General features: G+C 35.4%; 1 pseudogene across 1 annotated transcript in view; it reads left to right on the forward strand.

Annotated features, from left to right (window-relative positions):
- The window catches only part of LOC149782175 (nitric oxide synthase, salivary gland-like), a 59,255-nt pseudogene that overhangs the window by 25,643 nt on the left and 6,839 nt on the right, over positions 1–26,773 (forward strand). Inside the window, exons 11-28 of the transcript XR_016414642.1 lie at positions 3,912–4,012; positions 5,914–6,108; positions 7,540–7,637; positions 7,881–8,025; positions 9,604–9,708; positions 10,676–10,737; positions 12,775–12,918; positions 15,084–15,258; positions 16,727–16,868; positions 17,395–17,473; positions 17,998–18,191; positions 18,687–18,856; positions 19,606–19,816; positions 20,642–20,729; positions 21,451–21,590; positions 22,244–22,401; positions 24,256–24,447; positions 24,877–25,036. The product of XR_016414642.1 is annotated as a nitric oxide synthase, salivary gland-like (transcript). The remainder of the gene's footprint in view (positions 1–3,911; positions 4,013–5,913; positions 6,109–7,539; positions 7,638–7,880; positions 8,026–9,603; positions 9,709–10,675; positions 10,738–12,774; positions 12,919–15,083; positions 15,259–16,726; positions 16,869–17,394; positions 17,474–17,997; positions 18,192–18,686; positions 18,857–19,605; positions 19,817–20,641; positions 20,730–21,450; positions 21,591–22,243; positions 22,402–24,255; positions 24,448–24,876; positions 25,037–26,773) is intronic.

The following is a 26,773-nucleotide window of genomic DNA, read 5'->3' on the forward strand; positions in this document are numbered from 1 at the left end:
ACTTGTTTAACCAGTTGAAGAAGAGTTGGTATTAGATGATAGATCCGGAGTATGTAGTGGAAAGACTTGAAAGAGAATGGAAGTTCCCAGGCAGCTTGGCCTTTGCAAATAATCGGAAAATAGGCAGGGAGAACATTGAAGGGATGATATAAGAAGAGGCAAAGAAGTTGAGAGGTTTCATCTCGCCTGAATATGTAAGAGTCGGAACATTGAAGCAGTCTCTTGAAATTGTTATCAAAGTCAGGTGTTTTTTTTTTTTTTTAATGATATCTTCAATTTGACAGAGTGGGCTTTTGTCAAAAGGGGACGGGACCAAGTGCACAAAGCAGAAGGAATTATGAAAAGGGTCTTGGAAGAAGAAGCCAAGAACGTTAAAGACACGTGGGTAAAAGATAGGTAAGAACAAGAGAACAGAAAGAAAAAAGAAGCATTTGAGAGAATGAACAAAAATTGGATGAATGTCCAGGAGAAATGTAGAGCGATATGTCATCCAGACTTCAGGATTCCTGAGTCGGAACACAAAAAGAAAGGGATATTGGGAAAATATAGGAGATAAATAAAGAAATGGAGAAAGTAGAAGAAGAAAAAACAGAAGAACCAAATGACTTTTATGCCTAACCGTCAAATTTTTTTTTGTTTTTAAATGTGGTATCAGTGTTTATAATCCACGATATATTCCCATGTTTATTTCCCCTTGACGCTAGGCAGGCCCATGATATATTCCTATGTTAATTTTCCCTTGACGCTATACAGGCCCAGGTTGTACTTCAAAGTACTTGTCGCTATATCGTCCCACGGGACCTTGTAATGGTAATTCCCATTGTCGCTATAACTCTTGTCGCCATATCCTCCCAGGGTGGTTTGTAATGCTAATTTCCATTGTCACTATAAATCTTGTCGCCATATCGTCCCAGGGTGGTTTGTAATGCTAATTCCCATTATCGCCCTATCGTCCCACTATACTACTCTGATGTCTTTCTTTAAATGTTGGTTTACATCTGAAAGTGCTCTACAGGCGTAGGCAATAATCTTTGCATTATTAGTTAATAATGTGCCTAGACCGACATGAATTGCTTGTACAAGTAATTGCGTTTCCTTGTTAAGATCGAATTACGCTATTATTGCGTTATTTTATTGAATTCTGTTTGAGTTTTTCAAACGCTTTATCGTTTTTCGCTCCATTCCCATGGTTGATTTTGTTTGGTTAAGGCTCGAAGAGGGTCATTGATTGTTTGATGGAACGCAGCAGGCGAAGTACAAACAAAATTACATTATATCCATTTCAAATATGGAAGATAACTATATTCATAATTTTATTACTACATGTAATGCATTACATTGCTTTTGTTGATTTTATACATACTAAGCATTTCCTTATTGACGATTCATAAACCCATGTATGCATAACTTAAAACAATATCCGTTAAAAAATGACCAGGAATTCTGATCAAAATTCAACGCTTCGATCAGTTTTCAACGACTGTGAAAATCAAAATTCAACGTTAAGAGCTGACCGTGGGTCAACTTTCAACGTTAAAAGCAGACCCGGAGGGTCAGAATTCAACGAGGGTCAAAATTTAACACTACACTGGCAGTAAGGTACACGTTTTAACTCGAACTCTCTGGCCATGGATGCGGCCATTGCCAGCTTACTTAAAACCAAGCTTCTCTTTTGTATCGTCAGAAGACAGACGAATCTTGTCAGGAAGCTGTCCACTTTAAGGAAGCAATCTTTAACTATAGCGGTATGTGAAAATATAAAATGAAAACATATATACACTCCCGATATCAGTTTTATAAGATGAAATTGTTTAATGTAATGAATGTATCGGAATTTATTCAAACTTTTATAGAACGTCGGATCTGTCAAATGAGGTCATATTATTTGATACAATATGGTCTGTTCAAAGTTTAAACGTTTTATAGCTGAACTGAGAAGTTGAATTCAGTTAGATGTTGTACGCTTGAAATAATGAGCAATGTTCTGGTTTTAATAACACAGTGCGATTATTCTTGGAGAAGGCCGGTTCATGTATTGAAATGGGTTATAATATTGATAGTTTAGTATACTCGTTTTTATGAAAGAATTTGAATGCTTAACGAAGTCAGTTCAGATTCGCCCATACGTAATGTAAATCGTTTCATTAGTTCTTGAACGTGTCTCATCTATTACAGTTCTTCGTAATTGTATTTAACTTTTACGGGAATATTCGAACACCAGGGTTTCGTCTAACCGGATATTCGAATGACCGTACTTGTTTACTCTTTGTGAGGGGCCAAAGTTTATGGACCATCGGGTCCGTATGATAAGTAGGTTCGCTACAGATCCTTCATCAAGCTCAGAGAACCACGCATGGTCGTTCTTTTACCGCTGACGGGAGCTGTGGAACTGAAAATATATGTTGTGCTGTTAGACTGAATTCCATGAGATAAATACCATCATGTATTCCATTATGAACCTACATTGCATTGCCACTGTATGCGTAAAAATCAATAAGGTCAATGTCACTATCCTTGTGAAAATCAACCAAATATCCATTATGTTTTTTCATGCATCAAACATTGGCCAAATTTGTTTATAATTCCATATATAAGTCATGCTTATTTGTAATTCCATACATTGATAATATCTGTTGATAGGTCTATGTTTTGTTTATTCTTATTTATAATTTCATACATTGATACTATCTGTTGATAGGTCTATGTTTTGTTTATACTTATTTATAATTCTGTACATCAGTTATATGTGTTGATCCATTCTATAAATTGGTCATATCCAATGGCACAATAGATTGCTTGTTATTATTTGTTTAAATTACACTCTTTGGTCGGTTCAATTTCTGAACAATATCACTTTTGTTAAAATATATGTGCATGAGTAAGGTGTCAGATTCATTTGTCATTCGTCTACATTACAAATAAACATCTATTTCATGTGACTGTTGTTCAGGTGTTTTCGCCAGAGCTTATCCCACCTAGCTTGGTCCGGTTATACCAAGGGAGCCAATTCCACTAAGCTATATTCATTACCCTTAGATATTCAGAGTTAATTGTCGGGCTTAACATAAATTCATGAAGCAATTGAACCAATATGGTCTAATATCATAAATACTGAATGCAAATCTCCTTCCGCACGTGAGAGATCGCTAGTGCAATAAATACGCTAAGAAAAGATTGGCCAAACATTTGCTGTTTTAAACATGCTTGGATTGTTAACGCCGTCATCTTTGTGTGTGACAATCTGAACATTTATTTGTTTTTGTCTTTTTCTTTCTACAAAATTCCATTTCAGAAATATTTATATGCAGTTATGCAGCATCAATAGAGGAGATCATTGAACAATATTGGAGAAATCAATCACCCGCTAAATTAGGTTTGCGAAATCGAACAAGTAAGGCTTTCTAAAGACCTGAATAGTTGATTGGTCATCTACGTTTCTTCTTGATATTTAAATACAGTAAGCCTTTTCTGGAAAAGGAAGGCACATATCTTTAATGTAGAGAAACGTTTTCCGGACATGGGTATCACTGGATGATTGACGTTCGATTCTAATTTTATAGCAACACATTTGCAAGCAAAGACTCAATAGCGTAAAGAAATTTAATGCCAGTGTATAATACAAATTTATTACATGAAAATATTGATCTTTTGCATTTTGTCTCATATTTTTTTCCAATCATTTGCGTCTTTGGAAAAGATTTGTTAGGAAAACCATCAGGTTTAGATATGGTCCAGTGTCTTTGTTATCGCACTATAAACCAAACTATAGTCTGTAGCCTTTACTTAAGTGTTTTCACTAATCTTCTAATCTGTAAATCTCCTTGATCCTGGACGAAGGTTATTCTATTCTTCAGTACATATCATGATAAGAAGAAAATCCTGCGTGAGGTAATTATCACTTTTCGTTGCAGACAATTGCTGAGAAAATGGAACTGGATACCCGGAAGAACTCCACATTGTGGAAAGATTGGCCTTGGTAGAAGTGAATGTGGCTGTGTTATATAGTTTTCAGGTCGATATAATGTTATCTTCTGTTCGATACAACACTGTAGGCTAAATTGCTTGAAGATTTGTTCCCCGAATTACGAACGTTCGGCGGAATAAACTCTGTTTGGATATTTAAGAAAATTAGGGCAGTAATAATCACGTTTGATATTTATCTGCATGCCGTATTCATTTTATTTCGAGGACATATTTTTTTCTGATGAATAATTTAGTTTTAGCAAATGAATTCTCTGTACAAGAATATGAATACAGGATATTAAAATGGTCCACTTTCGTAGAAATTAAATTGACAAGATCTTTTCATTGGTAAGAAACTTACCGTATATATTCCATAGTCATTCTCTATAATGAGTTGTTGTAAGTGACAGCATATATTAAAAGTGTCCACTGATAGATTCCACTAGAAAAGATAACGATAGCATAGCATACCTGTAAGTACGCATTGATATGTTTATCTCATGCACTGTAGGTACATTAACCCTTTTCAAACATCATATCTCCTCACAGGCAGTAATCATGCGGTAATCAACTTCAACTTAATATCAATGTAGACATAAATAGTTACTAGGATATAATATAGTAAGCTGACATCAATGTTAAAGTGTCCATTGTCACAAAGGCTGACAAGTTCATACAGTATATTGAGATCTCTCCATTAAGGTCGCCAACATATTTTACATGCCAACAGTGGCAGTTTGTGGATCAGATTCATTCTTCAGTCTCACGGAAATGCATGAATGAAAATGACTATGTATAATATATGGACGAAAATAGTGTTGGGTTTCTTTGTCGCGTCAGCATTACCAGGGTGTGTATTTTTTAACCAGCCAAAGATGTATTAGAAAATGAAAACCTCTATCCGTTTTACGTAATGAAATTGTTTTATATATTAAATGTTTCGAAAATTATTCAAATTTTTTTTTATAGAACGTCAGTTCTCTGTCACATAACGCCATGTTATTGGATAGAATATTGTCTATTAAGAGATACACATTTTATAGATGAACAATCAAGATAAATTCGATTATATGTTATCGACCTTTGATGACGAGTAATTATCGGGTTCTTATAATCCCGTGCGATTGTTTTTGTCGAGATAGACTTGTGCATGATAGTAGTTATTCTGATGATAATTTTAAAGCGTCGTTCCTATGAAATAATTCAATGTATGTCTTTGTAATCGCACTTGAATGTGTCCTATGTATTGCACTGAATTTGAAGTTGTACCGACAAGCCCGCAGACTCTAGAGGTTTTGTATAACCCATATACTAGGGTCAACAGTGGAATCGGTTCATGTAACGGTAATAGTTTATTTATTCCTTTGGGCCAAATATTCTGTACCAAACGATCTGCGGTATTCGGAGGTCCCCGAGGATCATCTGGCAGGCCCGTAGGAACGGTCAACACACGCTGTTGATCGTTCACCATTTCTCAAGAGATGTGGAATCAAAATCAAGTTTTGATCATTTGGATGCCAGGATATAAATTTCATCATATATGTGGTGCAGTATAAATCTATACAATAATTACGTTTGTTGATGGACCATGGATTGATCATACTTGTTGACAATTCCATGTATCAATCATATCTCTTGATGAATTCCATGCAGTGATCCTATCAGTTGATATAGGAAATCATTCGAGATTATTTGTTAAAATGCCATGCTTTGATTGTATCCATTTAGGAATGATATCATTTTGTTATATGCATAGTTGATCTACGTGTGCCTTATAAATAAATATCTCATTCACGTATAATTTGTTAAGTGTTTTCTCCAATTCCAATCCCGCACTTTTTCACACTGTTACACACAGTTAAATTCAATGAATGTGCATGTGTTGTCTCTTACTTTAAAAGTCCCTTCAATCCATCAATCTTGCCAGACGAAATTCTGTATATTTTGCAGGAAATGGGGGTGACGATTATGGATCACCACTCCGCCACTGAGTCCTTTATGAAGCACATAGATAACGAGCAGCGCCTGCGTGGTGGGTGTCCGGCAGACTGGGTTTGGATAGTTCCTCCCATGAGTGGCAGTTTACAACCTGTATTTCACCAGGAGATGCTACTTTATAAGCTGAAACCATCATTTGAATTCCAGGTACGGTGAACAAAGACAGAGCGCAAGAGAAAATAGATTAAGGGTGTGTATCATCACATGACACTAACATATAGAGTGCAACAACGTCAGATCATAAACATCACATGACACTATCATACAGAGTGCAACAACGTATGATCATAAACATCACATGACACTAGCATATAGAGTGCAGCAACGTCAGATCATAAACATCGCATGTCACACTGTATGACACGAGAACTACAACGTCAGAAATTAACACAGTTTCTGCATTATGAGAAAAATGTAACCTCGCACTAATAATGAAATTTACGAAATTTGTTTTAAAAAAACTCTATGTTACAAACTGCGGATATTTTATAAATATTATGTTTAACAAAATCTTATTTGCAATTTTTTTTCCACCTCACCTGGCGATCATAAAACTCTTCAACCCGAGACCTGAGAGCGTGATCTGTGTTCACCCAATGGTTCAGAGAGAGAGAGAGAGAGAGAGAGAGAGAGGTAGTTACCTTGTATATAGGAAGGTAGTTAAACAAATAATAAATATTCTCCGTTTACTGCATTTTAAAGGAAATATTGGTAGCTTAAACAACCATTTCGGTCCCTATAGAACTTTGTCGTGAAAGGTTTTATTCATAATGGTACGAAATCTTTGTTGTATTATTGTCATAAAGTTTTCAATAAAATCGTGCCATCCTTGCGACAGCCCCATTTATTATTCTTGTAATCGTACAATATTGCAAAATTTTCAATAACATACCAATTGTCTTTAGAATTATTATCGAAATATAAAACACCAGTCTTGGAGTGGAAGCTCTTTTGATTCTCACAGCTAATGTGACAAAGTGTAATTGTCTCTCTCTCTCTCATGCCATGACCTTCCTTACCGCCATGTAACAATAAAATCTGGAGTGGTAGTTACTTGCTGCAGGACAAATATAAGAGATCTTTACCATTGTCAACACTGGCGAATGAACCAATTTAATCCACATAAAACAGTAGCATACGCTTTCTTACTGTCACTGGATGAATATCACAAGTGGTTGAAAAACAAGAAATGATTTCACTTAGCGCACAGACGGGAGATCTTTCCTAAATACGAGCGACTTGTAAGAAAGAATGTAAAGCTTTATTCCACCTTGTCATCTTTGTACATTCTGCCTAATCTAATCTGAAGATCACAGAATAATCTGAGGTCATCATAGTTTATTGGTACAGAGTGGACAAATTTTCGTGGAGAGAAGAAAAATGTTATAAAAGATGATATGCTACAAAGAACGTAAGACAGTTATTTAAATCCATATGCAACATTACGAATATAAAATGATAATCATTCTGATGTATGAATTCCCTTTTTTGGTGAGAGTATGCGTCCTTCCGTTGCAAATCGATGCTTATTCAAATACTAGGACGTACCCAAATTAACACGAATACTTTGTTTTGTAGGAGGTACCTTGGAAAGCACATGTCTGGAAGAAAGACGAGGATGTAAGAAATGTTGTAGACAAGACTAGACATATGATTAGATTTCGCGAATTAGCCTGGTAAGTAAAATAAGGAAATACTTGCATTAGCGATTTATTTAATATTTTACGAATATTTCAAGTACAGTACTGCGAAAATAACAAGGTTGAAAGTGATTTCAATCTTACTTCAATGAAATAATAATCCATATACTTTAAGCAGTGATTGTCTCAGGTTTTATTCAAATTAAAGCACATTATTATTTGGTCATCAGTGATGCTACACGTAGCACGGTACTCTAAACTTTTTATTTTCATGTAAAGGGCGGTCAAATTCTCGGTCAAACTTATGGGAAGGGCTCGTTCGAGAAGAGTGAAATGCACCATTGTCTTCGCCACAGAGACTGGAAAGTCAGAAGGATTTGCTGGGACCCTCTGCCAGATATTCAATCATGCATTCCATGCCAAGGTCTGAAGATTACCGTTTATTTCTCATGCGTTATATGTAACCTCATGTCAGAGAAACAACGTCATATAGACAGGTCACTGAGTGACTCAATGTCTTTCCATTTACAGTGGAAAATATAATACTCAACTTGTCTCCTTCAGACATACAATGAAAGAATTATTTTGAATAAATAAGTTTTTTTCACCTGCTGAAAGTAACTCATGGCATATGATATCGTGGAACACGTTTACTTCAATTTAAATACTGAAAACCCTCTGTAAACACTTTACTGTCATTATAGTTGCCATCCATATACCTCCCGACAAACAGACAATGCAAGAAATAATGTTAAGTTCTTCTTACCTGGCTGACGGGTACAAACGAGAACATGTATGATATACTTAGAGCCCACCTAGACACGTATGCCGACTCAAAAGCTTGATATTTCATTACCAATATCAGGGACATAAGAGTTCCTTGCAAAGAGTACTTCAGTTATTTTTAAATGACTTTGTGGAAAAAGACAAATCCGAGCTTAATGGGCATTTCTTCCAAGACATCTTGGTTTTTGCAACCAAATAGTTAACTTTTACTTAAACTTTAACTTAAATTGTAAACTTGATTGTTGCCACAAATTGCTAAAGGAAGAAAAATAGTATTTTAGTATATTTTGCATAAATTATTTTATAACGTTTGGCATGTGCCAAATAAATGGAGTTCGAATTTTAACTCCAATAGAACTAAAATAATTTTGTTTAATTTCTGTGGTTTTTTTTTTTTTGTTGTTGTTGAGTTTTTGTGACTTACAAAATATTTACCATATACCTCTAGAGATTACCTACACAACCTCTGAAGAATCAATCAATGAAACCTTTTTAGTTGCAAAAGTTATTCTTTTACAAATTATAAATGGCGTTGGAAACTTATTACTCTCTTCTAATACTCTCAACCTGTCAGATCAATGCACTGAATAAATCAACATCAAGGCAGATTGTTTGATCCTCGTAGGAGGTCTTGTTAACTTTCCTCATTTTGAACTTCACACACACTTAATCATTTGTTTCTTATAAAAACATACGTTTGAAGTCCTTCAGCAGGCAATAATCCGCATTAAATCGAGCCTTCTGACCAGCAATGATATTTACCCAGGTCAAAATTTTAAACTGATGTTGAAATTTAAGTCAACCTTTGCTTATATCTCCAATCAAAATTGAACATAGCATTACTATGACACATTGGAATTGCATGCATATCCTTTCCTATATAAAAACCTTTGCTATACATTAAGTATTAATAGGTCTTGGCATCTGTTTGTGCAGCAACGGTTAAATCGACAGGAAAGGTCAACTACTTAAAGAAATTAGTGAAAAGTAGAATAGACATTAACCCATCCATGTCACTTGTCTAAGATGACATCCAAATTAGTATGAAATTTGGACTTGTTTTCTGATTCGTAATTTGTCTAATTATATCACTTTGTAAACAGAACAATGCTTCGATGCCCACTGTTTGGTTTTCCTTATATGAATATCTGACCGATTGAAGCTATTACTTGATTACAATATTTTTGCGCCTTGCATGATGTGGATCTCACTTCAGGTACTGTCAATGGATGATTATGACTCCATTCATCTTGAACACGAGGCACTTTTGCTGATCGTGACCAGCACATTTGGAAATGGGAATCCACCTGAAAATGGAGCGGTAAATATAACATACATCCTCATGTTTAGTGGATGTAAAAGTATTAGTTATCAAATAATAGTTATGAACAGTTCAGGGTATAAAAAACCCGAAAACTTCTAAGTTATGTGGGAAGAATCAAATTAAAAATTTGTCCTCAACATAGTTACCCTTTAAAGTTAGATTAATTATTAGTAATTATTATCATTACTTATATTCATTACATGTAAAGGTTAACTGGTATTAAGCAATGCTTGCATTAACAGATCGATACTTGCTCCTTCTGCCGATGTCAGAATATACAAAAAAAAAAAAAAGAGTCGTTTTCAGAATGGAGGTATATCTAACTTGAAAAAGCTGAATAAATTTTACCATTTCTGTAAAATGAGCATCTCCTCTGTTAATTAAAAAGTGTTTGCTCTAGTTTCACAAATTAATTATCTGTAATTTTGTATTATGTTCGAATTATATAATATCATCTGCAATCATTGAAATGCTTACCACTCCGGTTGCCTAGTGGTTAGAGCATCCGCCTTGTAAGCGCGTGGTCGTGGGTTCGAACCCCGGCCAAGTCATAGCAAAGACTTACAAAAATGGTATCAACAGCTGCCTCGGGGGCGCTCAGCATTAAGAGGTTAGTGTTAGGATTGATTGGCCTGGTGTCAGGATAATGTGACTGGGTGGGACATCATGTTACATGTCTGCGGCATGATGCACCAGTCCTAGACATCAATATAAACTGCCACACTGCAGACATCGTAACGATATGACTGAAAAATTGTAAAAGCTACGTTAAAAATCCTAATCTCTCTCTCTCTCAAACACACACACACACACCCACCCACCCACCCCCCCCACACACACACTTATCTTATTAACGACACAAATTGTATGGTTATAGGTGAAGGTAACAGCTTAAGACAACACATTACCAAAGTGTCTTTCATTATTTATTTTTCTAACGGATATCTATGATTTTGCTCTACAGGCGTTTGGAAAGACTTTATTTGAACTGAAAAATCCAGGGAACGAGCACAAGCACGAGCACGAGTACGTACAACTAACTTACTAACTAACCTTACATACATACATACATACATACATATATATATATATATATATATATATATATATATATATATATATATATATATATATATATATATATATATATATATATATATGTGTGTGTGTGTGTGTGTGTGTGTGTGTGTGAGTGAGTGTACTTTTTAACCCGTATAACCAAGTTTTGGGAGAATATGCTGGAGTCAGTTTTATTTACTTAGTATGTCTTGAAACCTTTGGGATATCTCTGTGAAACTGCATATGCTATGTGTCATGACTAGATAATATGTCCTGTAAAGAATGAGTCCGTCCGTGCGACAGTTTCAGAGGCATCGACATTTTTATTGAAAATTACATCTATATGACCCTTTCACATGTCCATTTGATATCTTATGGTTCATAAGATATCAATTGGACATGTGAAAGGGTCATATAGATGTATGAGGTATGTTAATGAAACGTTGTATGCATGTTAGTTATCTCATTGTTGGATTCATACTTGCAACATTTTGATCCAAATTATGTCAGTCCGTCACTTTTTCCGGTCAAGATACCCTGGGATGTTTTAGATATCTTCTGGAAACCTCTATGTATTCATGGCAAGAGATTGTGTCTTCTATAATATTCTGCTTTTTAATTTTGGTCCTTTTAGAACAATTTAACATTTTTGAAAGTGGTATTTATATTTCATATCCGTCTACTTTTTTTTTAGATCTCTTCATGTATGCATGCATTATGATTAGTTACGTAAAGCACATGTCTTTACCGATTACTCACACATTTCATCTCTGTCCGCGTGAGTTCAAGTCTCAGCTCAACCGACGTTGGCATTTGAAAAAGCTAGCGATTAGCTTTCCATCTGTGGTGAATCTACCCAGGTTCTTTCTCCATTCCATACATTACAAAAAATCCCAAACGCAAGTGCTACACAAAAAAGGTGACATATTTGCAATATTCTTTTCGGAAAAAAGAGTCCCATGCATGAAGTTGCAAGATGAGTGAATCAACAATGCCATTTGTAGGGTCGCTTGCTGTTCATTGCAATCATAATATTTGTGTTATCCCTATTAACAGTTCCTTACAAACACATCGTACCTAGCTTTGAACGCCGACTTTAGAAAGGAGTCTTTTTTGGTGATACCATTCCCTGATTGCAATTGTTTAAGCAGGTACCAGTTGCTAGGTAACCTTGTGTGGATCTACACGCCAGTATATTTTCAAATATACATATCCCGGGAATAAAATTTAATAAAATGTATTCCACTTAAACCGATATATAAATATGGTTTGCTTATACTTATATAGCGACTCCAACATAAAATACAAGTCACAACATAAATGTAGTTTTTCCTCGTTCTGTTATCGACTTTTTTTATTCTCCATGTCCAAAGTCAAACAATTACATTTTAAAATATTTCTTTCTCGATCTTAATGTTAACTTCATTATTTTGTTGACTTAGATCACGTGCAAGATTCCTTAAAATTGAAAAACGCATATCTATTTGGCTGGAAAGTTATAGTGGGTGGTATTGTTGATAGTTTTATAATTAAAGCAAATGTGCGTGTTAAAGACTGAATAAAGTACCATTTTTTGCTGTCTGACACATTTCCCTGAATTGATATCTTACAAGTATTACACAATGTCACTTAAATATTTGCCATCCCTTATTCCCCAAGTTCCAGGTTCTACATTTACTTTCGACATCTAAGGGAATTATAATAATACAGGTATCTATGGGATCTTTAAATCTGACAATTTATTTATGACAAAGTACTGCCTGCTTAAACATTTCTGAAATAAAACTTTTTCTGTTGTGTCTAGTTACCTTAGAATGAGGTTCTAGCCAGGAAAGTGTCATGGTTCCAGATGACATAATTCAATTTAGAATCTGTGGGGTCTTTGAAATGGGAACTCAGTTATGTGAACGAATTTATGGTCATGCATGCCTGACAATAAATTCTAGCTCTTTACTCTTACAAAAATTATTATTATTATTATTATTATTAGTATTGTCATTGCAGTGACGAAGGCAAACAAGCATTTTACATTCGCTTGGGGACATCTTCCTTACAAAGCGTGGACTATTCTCTGAACCTCAGCGACATGGAAGGGGACAAGAGAAGCAAGAACCTGTCTTTCAATACAAGGCTTCTTGGAAATGTCAGGTATTCAACAATGTGTAATGCCGTTTGTTTTTCGTTTTGTTTGTTAAGAAAAGAACCCAAGATGTCACACGTAAGACATTAGAATATTGTGCTCGCGCACAAATGATATCAAAACGATACCGCTGTGTTTATAGAAAATAAAGTGAGGTGAATAAGGTGTCATAACCAATGCTTGGGTATTTTATAAATGATAAAAATACAAAAATAAAAGTAATCTAATTTTATTGGAGAAATTTTAAAAATATTATTTCCGTCGTTATAGCAGTGAGTTTGTTTATTGGCTTGATTAAATGAGGTTTATTTCGTGTTTAACATTTTACCACATCTATAATTTTTAAAGTCGTACATATATAGGAATCAATGACAAATATGGGTACCAACCATTCCCTTTTGAATGTGTATCAATAGTGAACGTTGCTTCATTGCAAGTAGCCATATTTGTTTGCCAACTGTAATGCATTTTAATTAATCGCTGAGATTATTGAGAGAAAGATTATGCAATCTAGATTTGTGTACTTTACGTGCAAAACATTTGAGTATGTCACTGGATTTGATCTCTGTAATCTGTGCGGTTAAACGATAAAATTAATTGGGTCTGTCGGTATTTCCTTGCCCCCGTATATCGGACTTTTATTTCCATATCATACTCGTCTCATCTATTGCTGGATTTCCACCAAACCTAGTCTGATTGTTGACAAAGACGAGACCTTTTCTTAGTCTTAATTTCAGCTTTCTGTCTCACAATTTACAGGGTTACAACCTTTGGTTGTCAGACTTGCAAATATCTGTTTGCACACGGTAACCCCTTTATTTGACTTTAAATGCATTTATAACGTAGTACGAAATTAATGAGACCTTTACCTAAGTTCGTCAGTGTTGACGAGGTACATGTGTAGCATGCAACAGCATCTTAATAGGGAGTTATGAGCCATGATGTCTTCCATTATAAATGTTCCTTAGGTCATTTACTATATCACAACAGTAATCTAGCCCTTTTCTCTACACAACTGCATTCCGCTACTTCAAACATCAGATGACTGGATTTACGTGTTCCAGACATAATATCCAGTCAAACATTTGTGCGATAGTATCGTATTTAACTCGGAGAGCTTTCTGGAAGGCCTCTTAGTATCGCTCTGTTAAAAATGTGTGTTCCTAAAAAAAATACTTGCATCATAACGCGAGGATCATGATTGTGGATTTATATATGTATCATCATAGGATAACAAGTTATTTATGCCTTGGGCTATTTTAATATTTATCTTTTTCATGGTCTGCTCACAAGACAAATGGTTCTGGATTTGGCATCTCGTGTAATCTGATAAATGTATTACTGCGTACTAAGTTCTCATATCGTAAACAAAGCGAGACATTTTACGAGCAGAGAAATAAGAGAGTCTATCTACGGTGCATCGTACCGATAACCAGCTGAGAATATTCTCATCTTCTATGCAGTCTGAGTAAGGTGTTAGTGTGCATTCTCGGGTGTGTATCAGTCCAAGTATGGTTCGCAATCTATGTAACTTCAATTAAATTGCTTGCCTTGTATAGTTTATATATGATCTAATTCTCAGAAAAGAAACACATACTATGCTGAAGATCAGGCGATGTGGGGTGGGGGTATTTTTCCATACATCCTAATTGGTGGCTCACATTTGAGATGATTATGCACATCGAATAGATTAAGCCTGCTATTTGGGAGAGCGACATCCAGGATAATGACACGCAAAGCCATTGTACAGTGCCGAATCCTTTACTAGGAAAACTTTAAATTTTTCTTAAAATATCCAAGGTTTTCTGTTTTTATGCAAGAATTGTTATCATACATATTTTACAATGACATTACCGTTCTCTGACTCTCGCTTGTGCTGAAATTGTCGCCGTCCAGACTCTGTTATCTCTCTCTCTCTCTCTCTCTCTCTAAATATATATATAACGTAGCAGCAACAAATCTACGAGAAAGGAGAAATACCGTAAATCGTTTCATAGCGCAATGTTCAGCCAAAAGTTAAAGGCGGGCCTCTGTGATCAAGTTATGGTAAACGGCGCAGATAATCAAACGAACACTGGTAATTGTGTAATTATATCATTTTAAAAGAGCGCTTCTAATCTGTTTATGGATACGTAGCATTAACGCATTTTGTAACAACTTTCATATATTCTAGATATTCAGTGTTTGGTCTGGGCTCAAGGGCTTATCCTAACTTCTGTGCATTCGGCCACTACCTGGACACCATGTTACATGCTCTGGGAGCAGAGAGGATACTGAAGATGGGCGAGGGGGACGAGTTATGCAGACAGAAAGAATCCTTTATTATCTGGTCACAAAATATTTTTAAGGTGACAAAAAATAATGCTTATAATTAGTAATTTAGCTATTTACTTTTTTAATTTCTTACTTGCTCTTCTTCCTGATAACTATTATCTCATAAGATACTGACAAATTCCGACCAGTGTTTCGGCCAAGTAGTGTAGAATCATATCAGGTCTTTGAAGCAATTTCCTTCGCCTCATTTGTCCCCCTTTAATTAGTTTGGCTTTCCAATCAACCTTTCGAGCCTTGAGTCCATTTCACTATGTCATGACGATTCCATGTCCAAACACATCAGACACTTCATATATTTTTATGAAAAAGGGTGCCCATTTCAAAAGCCGATTTATGCAAATTGTGCTTTTAAATTATTGTAAATTTTTAGTAAGAGTGAAATGTGTTAAAAAATTAGGTTTTCCACCATTATCCAACGATTATAATTACCTTTGAAATATGCACTATAACTCTTACTAGTGCGGATATATCGAACTGCGTTGTATTGCATGTGTTAAAGTCTAAGGGACCGAAGTCCAGTCAAATCAAGTTATCGCAAAAAGATAATTCATTTTTGCTGGTTCTACAATTATAGACATAAGTAGGTCAGTATTATCAGAGACATATTTGTATCTAAATTCATGAACTCTGATGAGTATTTTCACATTTAAAATCACCAGATGGTACATGTCGACAGAAGCTTTTCTGATGTTTCACTGAACTTTTTTTCGTCATTTGCATGTAACACAGTTTCCTTGATGTACAGGCGAAACAGTCGAGGCATACTACAATAATATCTCAGTGGTTTATTGATAGCAGAAATCTTCATATTTTTATCAATGAAAACACAGAAGAAGAGAAACATGCTTAATTGGGATTACTTTTGTGGACGGGAAACATAGCAATAAATCCGTTTCATGTAATTTCACTCTATTCTCAATCGATACTTCTTTAAATTCATTCAGATTCCTGTATGACTTTCTTCAACTGGAAGCCAACAGCATCTGCAATAATTGGAACTTTAGGATTAAATGGTACACCTATCTCACAAATCACGTCTGATACTTACTTTTGTTGTCAAAGCTTGACGTCAACTGACCAAACCACAATTGGAGAAAAATTGTATGTCGATGATCTGCTTTGTTTGGCTTGCAATAACAGTCCTTGTAAGACATCACACGTGGTTTAATGTGAATAGCAGATTCTTCAACCCATCGTATCGCCATCAGCATGAAAGATCTTCATTGGATGTGAAAATATCAGTTTTGCGATATGTTATATATTTACTTTTGGATATATGCTAATATGCTAATGAAATAATTTTCAGCATGAAGTCACGACTTAGCAAAAATAGGGTTTTTTCTGTAAGACCAACCCAATCTATATAACAAATGCATATGACGCGTTTACTAGTCAGTTGCTTTATTTAAAGGTAAACATTTAAATATATCATTTGCAGATGCATTTAAAGCTATACATTTGCTGAAAAATTGACTTCTGCAGGCTGTATGCGAGGCATTCTGTGTTGGAGACGAGAGCACAATCCGTGATGCCGTAGGATCCTTTTCTCAGACTGATTTCACGTGGTCGCCAGGGAAGTTCAGGCTCACGCCCTCAGAAGAAATATCACCTGACATTTGTGAAGGTAAAGGATTTGAAAGAAGGAAAGGATTTGTTTCTGTATTTCATGCTCTTTTCAAATTTATTCAAAATGTAGCAGTGCAAACAAGCTTTGGAATCCATGCTTTTTTAAATGTATCAACAACGGAAAAATATATTTATCAAATGACATGTGAATCACTAATATAGTTTATGGATGGATATGTTTATCGGAACAACCAAAAATGAGGTCACAGAGTAATGCAATTTAATATATCTAAATGATGTCAAAAATATCGCAACATTACGATATAAAGTGTATTTTGTTCTGTATTAGGACATGATTGTTGGAATATATCATAACAATCTGCAAGAGTTAATATCATACATGGGTATTGGATTTTTAAGGTGCCAACACATACAGCTGGCTTGGGATAAATGCGTGAATGTCTTTAAATTAAAAATGGCATTGCCAGTAATGTGGTATAGTAAGCAATGTGACGTTACCCCCTCCCGGAAAAAGATATGTGTATAACTTCATGACCTTTAGGTGTATTTTTTTTTCTATCTAGGTCTCTCAAAGCTACATGGAAAGACTGTTGTTCCATGTCGCCTTATCAAGAGTAAACAGTTGCAGTCATTTGAGTCGAGGTATTATTTTGCATAATGGCTGGGTGCAGATTTATAAGTTGTTACCTTCTTAATTTTTCTATTTTTATTGTTGAAATAAAGTGTAAAATATGCTCTATTTAATTTATGAACTTTACGGTGTCCAAATATATTGAATTTTAAAATATATTAGTATTTATTATTTTATCTTATTAGATATAACACACACACACACACACACACACACACACACATATATATATATAGCTTTATTGAATTTCTAATTTAACGCACAAAATGTTCTGACAATTGTATAATAGCGATGGTGGATGTACTTTACATTCATTACAATTACATCATTGCTGCTAATTATAGACAGGTAGGAATGTAGTCGAACGATATTAGCACACAATATTAAGCATACACATGCTGGGGGTTTCTTACGTCTGGTAACTAATCAATATTAGACACGATATCGATCTAATACATGTTCGGCTTTCATAGTTTAGATTTACACGAGAAAATGCCAAGAACTCCAATATATGTTTATTTTGATTTTCGTGCAGTCGCCAGACTTTGCTGGTGCGATTAGATACACAGGGGGCATCAGAGATGATATACTCGCCAGGAGACCATTTGGCGATATTTGCAGAGAATTCACTTGCCCTCGTGGACCGGATCCTTGCCTGCTTACATAATGCTCCCCCTGTCGACCAGCATGTTATAATTGAAATTCAGTCAGAAGGTGCTACTCCACTAGGTACGGTGAAGCTGACTGTATGATTATATATTATTTATAATACGAACTTTGTGTGTGTGTGTGTGTATGTGTGTGTGTGTGTGTGTGTGTGAGAGAGAGAGAGAGAGAGAGATTATCTGCGAAAAGCATTCTTAAATGGATATTATTATTGCATAGCTTTTATATTCCTAGGGAATTGGATTGGGTCAATCACATAGCATGGGTTTATCATAAGAGAAATTCGTCAATCGTTTATGTTGATAGGATATTTATTAAGCGTTATATTTTGTGGTTTAGTCTCAATATATCCATGTACAGGACGTATTATCTAATCCAAAATTATATTGAAGACAAAGTATTAATATTATGCATAGAGTAAGGGATCTTTAAAAAAACACAATCCGGTTTCAGGGTCATGTCAGGTAAATATGGCCAAGGAAAATTATATCCAGAAAGCTGTGTAATGATTCCTTTTCTTACTTCATTTTCCATGTTTCGTTGTGTACATTTTTCCAGGCAAAATTAAGACGTGGGAAAGGTTTCCAAAGTTTCCAATCTGCACGTTGCGGACAGCTTTGTGTAGATATTTGGATATTACGACACCGCCGACCCAAAGTTTCTTGAAAGTCTTAGCGACGCAAGCATCTGAAACCGTCGACAAAGAAGCACTGGAACACCTGGCAAATGTAAGTTGTTTTGTCCTTCCCAGTGCCAACGCAAAACATTGACCAATTTTCTAGGCATCAATTACTGCTGTAATATATTGCATCTGACATTGCAATCTTTTAATATGGCAAGGCGAAGTTGTATGAGAGTGGGTTGTACGTGTATTGCTTTAAATCAACACGACAGTTTCATATAATCATTAACGCATGCCAGGACAACATCATTACTACGACGGGACAACGGGACAACGGGACAATTAATGGGACAAATTATTATCGTGAACACGTAATTCGACAAACATTAGCCAACAATGACTAAACCACCAATCACAAATATATAGAAATGACAGTCATCGCCAGTGAAAAAAAAAAAAAAATTCATTGAACGCTCTCTTGCGCAGTGACTTTCAGTTTCCAGTTTGTTAAAGATAGAAACAATTTAAACACACATAAATAATAGTTACCAATGCGTAGTTTCTGCCTTTGTTGGTTTGGCTCTAGTAGTCAGCGTTTATATTCTTTTGATTCTGGTTGCATTGCCCTTATTTCGATGTTCTATATTTTTTATGCTTTGCTGAATATTTCAAAATATTTAGCATTACATTCTAATTATACGTATCTGTCATCTTGATATAATTGAAATATTTTCCGCCTGTGACATATGATACAGTTTTAATTATAGTTTTATCTCTTATTAATAGTCTTAAATGAATCTTTAATACTGCCGACATCGAAACCTGTACACATCTTAAAATCGTGTAATAATTTAGGATCTGCAAGCGTATGAGGATTGGAAGTATGAGAAATTTCCCAATCTTCTGGAAGTTTTGGAGGAATTTCCATCTCTAAAGATCCCAGCGGATCTCATTCTAACGCAAATTCCAGTGCTACAGCAGCGGTACTATAGCATCAGTTCATCCCGAGCTGTATACCCGGGAGAAATACACGTTACGGTAGCTGTCGCCAAGCACAGAACTCAAGGTATGGAATTACAATGTCCCGTTAGCATAATGGAATTACAATGTCCCATTAGCATATCAGTATGACTTAGTTCATGTGAGCTATACAAGTAACTACGTTATTTATAAATGCTTCCACATTCGTCTGATGTTTGCTAAAATCACGGCCGAGATTTAATGTGGTATATTGTAGACGCAACTACATACATAACCATGTTGTGTTTGAGACTACATTGCAATACCTTCTTATAATCGACAAAACCAACATACAGTGGTATAAATTAGGCCTTGAGGAGGATAGACGTAAATGTAATCAATTTAATAGCATCCATGACCATATCCAAGATATATATATATATATATATATATATATATATATATATATATATATATATATATATGCATTATCAGAGGGATACTACTGTGATAACTTCTTCAACATATATTGCCTCAAGACCATGCATAAACCCGTCATATTGTAAAATAGTACAAATAATACAATTTGGAAGCATTTCTCAGATGTACTATAAAGAGATATGTGAAATTCCTAATCTGTTTTGTATCCACTATGCTCTAATGTCGACCACGCAACCAGTAACTGATTTGTCATTGCTTCACAAGAACACTGGGTTCTGACTGAATGCTGACAAAATAATTTCATATTATTTGCATGATTTCTCTCAAACGATTTATTCGTCCTCAGAAAAGTTTCACAAGAGGCCTTGATTGTGTGAAACATATGCCAATGTCTAATTTGGATTCAGTTATTTTTTTTTGTTGTGTATAAAGGATCTTTATATCGATCTCCTTAGATATTTGACCCGAACGTTTCTGTGATTGATTCCAGGTGGCAAGGGAGCCTTGCACGAGGGAGTCTGCTCCTCTTGGCTGAATCGGATAGGGCCAGGAACGATTGTACCATGTCTTGTCAGAACGTAATTATTTTTTTTTCTCTCAGAAACTGTAGATGTAGCATTTAATGAATGTAATTTCAATTATGTATCTTAAGGTTGGACGAAATGCAACGGTTACATGGGTAGCATCATCAGCAGTTGTTTTAGAATGTATGGATGTTAGGGTACTCGGTTGATATTGAATCATAGTAGGAGTTGTCTGCTCACAATGTCCTAAAATAAATGGTCGACTTTAAACCAACATTCAATAAATAAGGCTGATAGGAAGTTAATAATACAACTATATGTAGCACCTTAATTATTGATTGAAACAAATCTTTGATATCACGGTAAATGCAAAAAAGAAGAAAGAATTCAAACAAAGGGATGGGACGAGCAAACTGTTACTTCACACACACACACACACGTAATCATGAAATACAGCAACGGAATTTACTAAATTATTTATGATACTAATTTCACATTTTTACGTGTATGTATGTTTCCTTGCTTTGGGTCTTTATTTCCATGTTACTAATGCTTGGATATGCAAAAACATTCGGAAACCTTGGAATAAGTTTTCAAACAGCATATTGAACTTGGATCAAACTGTAGCAGACAAAATAGAGCAGACGTTTATGGAAGGGCGACCCTGGTAGGCAGCATATCCACTGATGACTGGAATGGAAATTCATTTATGTAAATCCTTTGCCTTGATAGCATCAAAATAATGATATTCAGTCTGAGGTGGATTATATTTCAGTGCATCATCATTCCACATGCCCAAGGACAACACCCTTCCGGTCATCATGGTGGGCCCAGGTTCGGGTATTGCTCCCTTCCGCAGTTTCTGGCAACAAAGGAAAATCGACAGGGAAATGTTACCAGTGCCGCATAAGCATGGTACATACAAAATTTTTCTACTCAGCAGTTCTTTCATATTGATGTTGAAGGGAATGAAACTATGTAAATACTCTACCATGATATTCATACTGTACTATACTAGTCGCCTCCACCCACACCACAAACAATTTGATTTCCAATTTATGTAGTGAAACAATTATAATAGCAAGAATAATCCATTCCTGGATGTCGACTCGAGGTTATATTTAGTGGCTTATGTGTTCAACAATGTCGAGAATTATATGCAGGTACTAAATTGGGCACTCGGGAAATGTATATCGGTTTGCCCAAGCCAGAGAGAAAATATTTTCTCTCAGAATCAATTTTCGTTTTCTTGATGTAGATCTTTGTACATATGTTGAAAGTAGTTAGAATGCTAGCTGTCAAGCGAACACAAATGCCACCAGCAAATAATCATAAGTCGAAATTCTTGAATGGATTTTATCGTAACTATAAACAAAAATGCCATTTATTTTATACTGATTATTTCCAACATTTCCCCTTCAGGATCAAAAATGAGTTTCTAAAGTATTTATTGCTTCTTTTTCTTCTTCTTTGTTTTGGAGTAATAATAATAATAATAATAATACTAATACTAATAATAACAACTAAAAGAAGAAGAATGCTATGATGAGTTTTTCTCTTCATTGTAGATAAATCACGGTCGGGTTGGGGAGAGATGTACCTGCATTTCGGGTGCCGCAAATCCACGATGGATAATATATACAAAGAGGAGCTGCGGATGGCTAAGGAGGAGGGCGTACTGACGAATGTCTACACGGCTTTTTCTAGAGAATCGGACAAATCCAAGGTACCATCTTGTTCAATCAGTTCCTTTATAGTTAAGCGAAGATACATCAGTAAGGCGATTTGTCAACAAAATATAGCCGCTTAAAGACCTGTAATACCCATGTGCAAACATATTTATCTCTGTCTTCTGGTTCATCTTGCAATAAAAAGAAAGCGTTTGAAAGTTGCATTTCAATAATTTTTTTTCCAATTTTGATAAAGCAGAATAACACAAAAATTTTGCATCTCTCGTAGCTAAACCAACCTTTAGTCTGTCCATCAGTATAACATGTCCCCTGCATTTAACTTGGAAATATATTCTTAATTTAATCTATGTTTAAAGTCTAATTTAGAACCTGGAAGGTACTACACATGTGTAAAATAAGGAAATAGTTCACTACCGCAGTTGGAAGATTTTTTATCAAGAGTGGCAGCATTACAACATTGATATAAAGATGTTCCCACATTTTAAAATCTTATTAGGATAGAGATGTTTTACTAATTTAGCTTGTGCACATGATGCTTAAAAATTGTGTATTTTGTCAAATTAATGTCTGTTGTTTAGGAAAAAAATTTTCGTTAACACACTTCTTGCACGGATTACTACAGTAAACATTGTTGATACTATGGTACTCTCGAAACATCACAGAGTTATCGTATCTCACAGAATTCAGATTGTAACGTCTTTAAACAAAATGGTTAACTTATTAGGATTTGACTCCTAATTTTCCTTATTTCTGCACTGGGAAGCTTGCAGTCTAGGTAGGTACAAAATCTTGAACTCTAATTTCGATCGACAGTTTATTTCAGTTTGCAATCAACACTCATTGATACACATTATCTCCATCGTTTTTGAATGATTGTTACGATTGTGATGAGAGTAGAAAACACTACGCAAACAAGTTCATTACTGTCTTTAAGCAAGAGTAATTTTCCATTTTGTGTGTAATTTTGTGTGACAGGTATACAATAATATATGGGTGACAGAATGTTGAACAAGAACAGATCAGGTAAGTTAAGTCACTAACAATGAGCATGATTCAATGGAACTTATTATGACAAAGTGAATATTGAAAAGCCACTTTTTGTTGGTTCGAGTTGGTTTTATGAATTTCTGGATGACGTCTCTATATTGACTATATAACTGTGTAATACGGGGTCTACAGTCTTGACATATTTTACGATCTGTTCATCCTGCGAGGGGGCCCCGAGTGGCCGAGTGGTCTAAAGCACTCATCGTTCCGGATCACTGCCATCTCAACTCTGCGTGGATTCGAATCTTAGGCTCGGCTTACGTGAGTACGTGAGAAAGCTTGCCAGTAGCTTCTCCTGGGTTGGTGGTTCTACCCGGGGATTCCCAGGTTTCTTCCTCCACCAGTTATACTGGCCGCCATGTTATAGCCTATCTTGTGCTGAAAAATTGCGTTAAACCCTACATAAACAACAATAACAACAACGTCCTGCGCGAGACATACCGGCAAACAGAGAGAGAGAGAGAGAGAGAGGGGAGGGGGAGGGGAGGGGCGAGAGAATTGTAATAGCCAAAATTACTGAAAAACAGGTTGAATAACATTGTTTAGACATATTTCCTAGATTACAAAAGAAAGTAGTTCCACAAATGATACGTTACTGGAGCGATAGGATGATTCCCGTTGATATATTTTAGTACTTCATTATTAAATATATAAAAAAATCAATGAAATACGTTTCTGTCTCTGTATAAAAGTAGGCCACTTTAGACTGACGACATATCACAAAATAAACATTAACTAAGTTTATAATCTCGAATTTTTCCGTTGCAGATTCTCTGTGTCTGTGAGAATTTTTTTGCCAACAATCTTGTTTCATGCCGTCTGGATATCTTCTTTATTTGTAGATATACGTTCAGGATTACTTAATTCAGAACAGTTGCGAGATTTACAAAAGCATTTTTCGTGAGGGAGGACATTTTTATGTCTGTGGTGACGCCAAGATGGCAAGAGACGTCACGTCGACTTTGGAAATAATTCTTCAAAAAGAAGGAAGCATGTCAGCACAAGACGCCAAGAATTTCATTCTGAAATTACGGGTAGGAAAGAATCAGTTTAATTAGTAAATTGATTACACCGTCAAGGATAAATTACTATTATATAGTATGTAAAAATGCACTTTCACATCAAGAAATGCATGTTTTTGAAAAGATACAAACGCTAAAATTTAAGAATATACCAAGCAAAGTTTCGAGAAACATCACTTAGTCTTTCTTTTATCAGGACCAATTTCTAGACACCATGCTATGAGACTGCTCCAATACCGATTATGTGTTTCTACTTTTGTCCTGGTGGATATGTCGGGTAATAAATCAAGAAAACAAAAATATTAATTAATGTATTTTGTTGTGAAATTTTGAAATTGAATAACTTGAAGACAATAAAGCAATATCAACGTGAAACGTTTGGGACATTTAATGAGTCTTAGCGGAGGTAATTACAATTAAAATAACAGTATCTTTATCCAGGATTCTAACCAGTTCCACGAGGACATTTTCTGGAATGTCTTTGAGGAATTCAGGGGTAACAGAGAAAGTCAGGTTCGAAGCGAACAAGGCCAGCAGGTACACCAAAAAGCCAATGGAAAACCTGTCATTAAGGGAGGTGATGGCAACCATACAAGATACGGTAGGTGTGCTTCTCTGTTGGCTCAAACTGCACTGTCATTACTCGTCAGTACAATTCTCTATTGCTGTCATTTTACTCCTATATTGTACAGCTTTGGTTGGCATAGTCAGGCATCTGTTTGTGCCTATGAACACCACCAACTGCAATCATAATTGCGAAAGTCAGCGGCAGCTGTTTTCGTTTATTTGTACTATATAAATTGCAACCATTGCTGTGCAATGTGAAACCTGAATTTAGTCAAACGATAGTGCATTTTGTTAAGCTTTGTCTCAAAATCAAACTGTTTTATTGTCGTGTCTGCCTCTTATGCGGTAATGTGTTTTCTTCAGCCGCCAACATATTGTCTTGATGCTTATTTTTTCATACTCCTGCAATGGCAAGAGATTCTTGTCCGTACAATTACTTTCAATCTCAATAGCCTTAACAGTTATTACAATATTCTTCTCCCACAAAATTTTTCTGTATGCATTTTATTTTGTGCGCCAGGAAAAGTCCGGTAGTCTAAAGAATGCCTCTTTGGTTGTTAACAGAACTAGTGCTAATTTTGATCAATCAGAACATCTGGTGTGTACTGATCTGTTCAGTGCACACAAGGTCTTGTTGTGCAAAGTTAACACTGATTTTTATTGACGATGCTCTAACATCAGAACTATTTGCCCGTGTTACCAGTTAGCATTATAAATAATCTTTTCACACTGGTATATGTGTCCGTACATTAGCGCTTAATGCCGACATAATGTTTGTGATCTGATGATCCGAAACAAATGAGTACAGTAAAATAATAAATTTTGTGTGCGTATTACATACATGATTGATGGAAGAAAAATTGAAATATGTTTGAACGAGGTCTAGCAAGATATTCTGATGATTGAAATGAAAAGGAATAAAAACATCGAAAAAGGGGAGAGAGTCTAAGATTACCAGGAACCCTTTATTGGTACGGAAAATGTCTGCGACTTCCCGGGACACTTCGTTAAACGTAAATCGTCCTATCTCAAATTTTGATTTAATTTCTGCTGCTAAAAATTAAACATAAATATTTCAGAGGTGATTTATGCGCGATCAATTACCGAAATAACCAAACCGTGTTGAAACCGGTATCATTAATCTCGCTGGAAGTTTTGGTCGAAGTACTCATTGGGTTGCATACGCGATTTATCCACGTGGAATTAATTATTTCGATTTGCATGGGTTGGCGCCACCAAACGAATTTTTAAAATATGTCATCAGCGTGCAAAGCACTCACCTGCGAAGTATTCCCGTCTGGTATTCAACATTACCAACACTAACAACATACAGGTTCTCAGTATTTAGCGTTACAAAAATTACAATATCCACCATAATACCACGGCATTATCGACTAAAGGGATCTTCTAGATATATGCTAGTAATATTGAAGCAAAACGACGAGGAAACATTTGTGGTGGCTCCCGAAGAAAAGAAAAAAAGCTTGATTTATTGTTACTGTCTTGAATTATTAGATAAATGCCCATCCCATAATGAGCTCCCAATCAACGATCAACATTGCAGATACAATCAAGTATGTGAGTGGCAAACCAAACTGAAAATATATCGTTGATGAATATACTGTAAGAGTAAATAAAATATCGCAGACGTGTAGTTGTTGTTGTCATAATTGTGTATTCGTCGTCCGCTGTTATTGCTGGAACTGGCGCATTGCTATTAACAATAACAATGACATCCCCAGCAGTTACAACAATTTGTGTTTCAGCTGCA

Source organism: Sinohyriopsis cumingii, chromosome 15 (assembly GCF_028554795.1).
Source record: "Sinohyriopsis cumingii isolate HCF-2022 chromosome 15, ASM2855479v2, whole genome shotgun sequence".
Lineage (NCBI taxonomy): Eukaryota > Metazoa > Mollusca > Bivalvia > Unionida > Unionidae > Sinohyriopsis > Sinohyriopsis cumingii.